Below are 6197 nucleotides of genomic sequence, written 5' to 3'. Positions count from 1 at the left end.
GTGAGGAACATCTTTCCCAGGAACCCTCAAGAAGACTTTTCCAAATATTTTATTGAGCAGAACTGGGTCACATGGCTACCCGGAGCCGCGTGGAAGCTGGGAAGCCAGGAACCAGAAGATTCTCTTTCACTGTCCTGGACTAGACATCATGGTTCATCCCCTGATTTGGGACTTTCTGCCCATCTTGAAATACAGGTTCTGTTAGCAAGGAAGAGGAAATGGCTATGGGGCAGGCAGTCATCCAAATTAACAGTTAACATTGGCACTCATTGTAGAGACAAAGAAAACCACAGAAACGTTTTTTTGATCATATTCTAAAAAACTAGTCCTGTATTGCTAAACAGGCTACAATAGAGAGCCAAGTCCTCAAAATACAGTGCTGTGATTTCTCATTACTTTTTTCTTTTTTTTTTTTTACATTGAAACCACATCTGCCTTTTTTTTTTTTTTAAGATTTTATTTATTTATTTGAGACAGAGAGAATGAGAGAGAGCACATGAGAGGGGGAAGGGTCAGAGGGAGAAGCAGACTCCCTGCCGAGCAGGGAGCCCAATGCGGGACTCGATCCAGGGACTCCAGGATCATGACCTGAGCCGAAGGCAGTCGCTTAACCAACTGAGCCACCCAGGCACCCTGCCTTTTTTTTTAAATAAAAAATTTGCAGCAAACCAAGAAACTGAAGTGAAACCAATTACATTATAGTATCATTAAAGAGAATAAACTGTATATTTATAGTACTTTTTTGTAAAGATTTTTTATTTTTATTATTTATTTGACAGAGAGAGAACACAAGCAGGGGGAGTGGCAGAGGGAGAGGGAGAAGCAGACTCCCTGCAGCCACCCAGGTGGCCCTTTATAGTACTTTATCAACAGCAGCTTGTAATGTTTATTTTTCTGATTATAGAATTCTGTTAAAAATTTACAGAGTTAAAAATTTACAGAGTGGGGCGCCTGGGTGGCTCAGTTGGTTAAGCGACTGCCTTCAGCTCAGGTCATGATCCTGGAGTCCCTGGATCGAGTCCCGCATCGGGCTCCCTGCTCAGCGGGGAGCCTGCTTCTCCCTCTGACCCTCTTCCCTCTCGTGCTCTCTGTCTCTCATTCTCTCTCTCAAATAAATAAATAAAATCTTAAAAAAAAACAAAAACAAAAACAAACAAAAATTTACAGAGTGCAAAAGGTTAAAGAAAAATAAGTGAAAAACTTATCTTTAATTTCACCATTCAGAGACAATCACTGTTATTATTTGATCTAGTTATTTTTGATCCTTTTAGACATATAAATATATTTTTTCATATATAGGATTTTATTGTACAGATACTTTAGTTTTGTATTTTTCTATATTAATAAATCTATGATCCTTTTAAAAAATAGCAGATTTTCTTGATTTTTTTGCATGTCTCTCTCCAATGTGTACCTTATACTGTGTTTATGAATCAGTTGGGAAATGTAATTTGTTTTCTTGTAGGGAACTGCTGTAGAATTTAATTGATCTAGAGAGTTCTCTCACTCACCGGCTGCATGGCCTTATGTAAATTACTTAATCTTTCTGAACTTCAGTTTTCTTATTTATATAATGAGGTTGCTGAGAATAATAATAATATTGGTTTTTGCTATTTTCCAGTGATATTGTGAGGATCAAATATAATATACATAAAAGTATTTTGTAAATTGTAAATTAATCTGAAGGACAAAAATTCAAAATTAAAAGAGAACTTAGTAACTTAATGTTTTCCTTCCAAAGCGTTAAAAAACCTCATTATTTTATATTTAGAAGATTAATTTAAAAGAAAGGAATTACAGAGAACAAAACAATCTTATTTTATACTTCAAATAATAAACACGATAGAAAAAAATATACCATAGAGATAGGTTTGCTCACAATTATAAAAACAATTTTTAGTCTTTTTTTTGAAAGATTTTATTTATATGAGAGAGAGAGAGAGTGCGTGCGTGAGCAGTGGGAAGGGCAGAGGGAGAGGGAGAAGCAGACTCCCCACTGAGTGCAGAGCCGCATGCGGGACTCCATCCCAGGACCCTGAGATCACGACTTTAGCTGAAGTCAGACGCTCAACTGATTGAGCCACCCAGGTGCCCTGTTTTTTTACTTTTATAATAATATTTATTTGATTCTTCTTATAATAAAATCAATAAATATTCTTATGGTAAAACTTTAAAAAAAATGTAGATAGGTAAGTAAAAAAGGAGAAAAGAAAATCCCTTATAATCCAATCATCCAGAAGAAATTATGTTAACATTTTAGTGTAAACCATTTTGTTTTGGGGGCACCTGGGTGGCTCAGTCGGTTGGGCGACCGACTCTTGATTTGGGCTCAGGTCATGATCTCAGGGTCTTGAGACTGAGCCCGGAGTTGGGCGCCCGGTTTGGCGGGGAGTCTGCTTCTCTCCCTCTCACTCTGCCCACCCCCCTCCCTACAACCCCCCCCTCCCCCGCACGCTCTCTCTAAAATAAATACATCTTTTTAAAAAACCATTTTGTTTTTGATAAACATATGAAAACTCAACATTTTTACTTTGAAAATGTTTTAATAGAAGTTTTGCTTTTTAAAATGTTTATGTGGTTAAAAAAGTAAAAAGAATAGATATTTATGACTAATCTTGAAATTTTATGTATAATTTTCAATATCATTTAACAGAAAGTGCTCATTAAGGAGAATTTACAAAAATACTCCCTTTTCTCCTAAGTGATTAAAAAACTGCACAGCTATAATAATTTAGGAAAAACTACTACTAAGAAGAAGAAAGCAGCAGGTTTAGTTTGAAACCAAATATTGCAATCGTTGACTGCACTCGTCACAAACATGTTTTCCTCTAATAAAGCATCAAGCATTTCCCACTACCTCTTTCTTTTTGAGCTCAGACACTGCACAAGTTTCCCGGAAACCCCACTCTTTTATTTCTGAGTAGTCCTTTATCTTTCCCATGAGAAGATAAAGCTCCTAGATAGCTTAGGAGAGCTTTCCCAGCCATGATTTGCATTTTAAAGGAAGTTTAAGACAGGACTTCTAAGAGGTTTAGCGCAGAAACCTCTGGAATCCCTTGTCTTTGGAGGCTGCAAGGGAGTGGAATTTGCATCTGGTTGGAATCATCTAAATAAGACCCTGGTAGAGTCTGAGTGATGAGGAAGATGACTTTGCAAGGTTCAGCTGTGGTTTGGTAGTTGTCCTGAGAATCAACTACTATAAAATCACTGGCTATTATGCAAAACACATTGAGGCTGAGGCAGTGACAAGGGTTTATGAGAAAACTTAGGTAGACTTGCTCAATGCAGATGAAAACAACGACGATTTTTCTATCTGGTTTACATTAATGATAAATGCTTATTATAGAAAATTTGGGATATACAGAAAAGGAAAAAGGAAAACATAAAAAATCACTTGTGTCTTGTCACCCAGAGGTTACCTCTAATTAACACTTGCATATGTGCATATCATACGTTGAAATCAAATTCAAGTTTTATATTGTGCTTTTTTTCATTGAACCGCATATTGTGAGCACCTTCCCCTGTCATTAAATATTTTTTGATTTATAATAACCTGAAATTGCCTGCTTCTTCAGACTAGCAAAGAAATGCAATCGGTACCTTCCAGAAGAAAGTTATTGCCTCTACTACCCACACCTGTCTCTCTTTTGTGCCCATGACTATTTTTCCTGACAAGCAATGCCAAATGGCGTCAAGTCTCAGCTCGATGACGTGTTTTTTTTTTTTTTTAATCTATGGACATAATTGCACTTTATAAATAAGTACAAACTTTCACACATGTTTCAAGCTGGTTCTCTCCATGAATGTTGCATCAGTAATAAAGTGAATGGAATTCACATTTTTGCTTAGTTGACTCAACATTTATTATTTGAGCAGTGGCTACTTCTAAGACAAGAAGTCACTTGGTAAGGAAGGAGGACTATGTTAATCTGAATCTGGCTTCCCAAAGCTCTGGCCACATTACTCCAGATTTGCTAACAGATCAAATATAAAATTTTTGACTGAAGTAAACGCCAGCATAAGGAATATGCTACTTTCTGATGAGGTTAAAGAGGTCCCCAGTGATTTTTTTCAGCCATTTTTTTTTTTAAGATTCTTTATTCATTTGAGAGAGAAAGCGCGTACAAGCAGGGGGAGGTTCAGAGGGAGAGGGAGAAGCAGATTCCCCGCTGAGCAGGGACCCCCCCCCCCACGTGGGCCTTGATCCCAGGACCCTGGGATCATGACCTGAGCCGAAGGCAGACACTTAACTGACTGAGCCACCCAGGGACCCCTCAACCATTCTTAATGAGAGAATGGAATCTTAAAAAGAAAAACACGAAACTACATTCATCCAAAGTGAAAAATCTACATACAAACTGGGCATTTGTGCAAAAAAAATTTTAAGCTGCTATATGTAATTAAAACCCCACTGGCCATTTTATTTTTAACCCATAACATATCCTGAATTCCTTGTGTTCGTTATTTGTTCCTGTAAGATGCATTTTATTCATTTAAGAGAACGACTTGCTCAAATTATGAACTGACAAGCCATATCAATTCTAGTTTGTGTGATTTTCAGAAGAAAGTCCCATGCCTCTTCTATAAATCAGTGTGTGTCTGGAACAGCTTCCAGAACTTTATTCAGGAGTGCATGTGAAGCCATTTTTACACTTGTCCTTCACATTGTCAGCACCACTATTCAGTAGTGGCTGAAAGGCCTCTGGCCTATTTGTGTAGTGGCAATAGCTAATAAAATTAGTATCTAAAAATAATGTGTCTAAAATTCATGCCTATCCACAGAAGCAGGAAATGAGAGGAGTCTTAGAAAAAGACAAAAGAAGCAAATAACCATTCTTTAAAAGCACAAGGAATAGGGAGAGGGCAAAGGAAATATTTCTGGTTTTTTGGATGAGAATAATGACAGCTCTCGAAAATCAATCTTCTTTAATAAACCATGTGAAATTCAGGCAAACGGGCTGGGTACCAGCCTGGCCTCTCCACCCGATGTGAGAGACCCTCCTAATAACTAACATTTAAGTGATATGGCTGTATCCTGTAGTGAAGGGTACTGAAAATACTGGCAAAATTCCACAGGCTACCATCACAAAAAATGGTTTATGGAATCAGGTCATGCCATTTATTGCCTGGGCGATATTGAACCAGATGTTTAAGTTTTCTGTGCCTCAGTCTCTTCCTCTGCAAATGGAGATAACAATGGTACTTACCTCATACTTGTTAGGATGATTAAGTTAAAAATGCATATGTTTAACTGGAACATGTTAAATGCCCAATGAATGGTAGGCCAGTGTGACTGATATTATTAAGTTATTATCATGAGCTGGTTAAAAAGAGCATGGAAGCAGAGAATAGCAAGCTGAAGGACAAGGCAAATTTGTGGCACTGTCTTGACAAGCTCCTACCACCCTGGAATTTTCCGCTAGGTATTTAGCTTTGGTCATAGTTCTCTCTAGAGGTCAGCAGTCCATCACGGAATGACTTACAAGGATTCAGAGAAGAGACTCAGAAAGGGCAGAGAGGTGGAGAAGGAAGCATAGTGGAGGACTGGGGCCGAGAGAGGAGCACCCACAAGACCCCCCCTTCTAGTCGGGGAGGGCCGCCTCCCAGAGATGGCAGTCAGCTCCCCTGTCCCACGGAGGGCACACGAGGAAGCAGGGCTTTCAGCACAGAGCAGAAGGCAAAACACTCAGTAAACCTGGGGATGCTGATGTGAAGGACCACTGAACATTAAAATCACTATTGGGTGTTTTAAAAACAGACTTTAACTCCCTCTTCTTCTCAGTGAGGACTTTCCTGAGTTTCGTATGTGGATATGCACCTTGCCCAAGCTTTCTATCCCTCTTTTCTGCTTTATTTTTCTTCTTAGCAATTAGCACACCATAACATACTCTATTACTAGATTATCATGTTCATTGCATATCTCTCCAGGAGACGCAAACTCACGAGAGAGAGCAGGCTGTTTTATTTTTGTGGTTGTTATTATTCACTGCTGTCTCTCCAGGGCCTAGCACGGTGCTTAACAAATATAGCAAGTGTTCAATAAGTATTTGTTGGATGAGAAGAGAAAGGACAAATTTCACTTATCTTAAGGTGTTTGTAGCGTATGAACAGATGACCTCACGGCTGAAGATTCTGTGATTGTCTGGTTATGCATAAGAAATAAAGTGCCATTAAGAACTTGAGTTTAATGAAACAAG

This window comes from Mirounga leonina, unplaced genomic scaffold (genome assembly GCF_011800145.1).
Source record: "Mirounga leonina isolate KUSES-001 unplaced genomic scaffold, KU_Mleo_1.0 Mir_129, whole genome shotgun sequence".
NCBI classification, from domain to species: Eukaryota; Metazoa; Chordata; class Mammalia; order Carnivora; family Phocidae; genus Mirounga; species Mirounga leonina.
The sequence above is the reverse complement of the archived record's forward strand: the minus strand, read 5'-3'. Positions refer to the sequence as shown.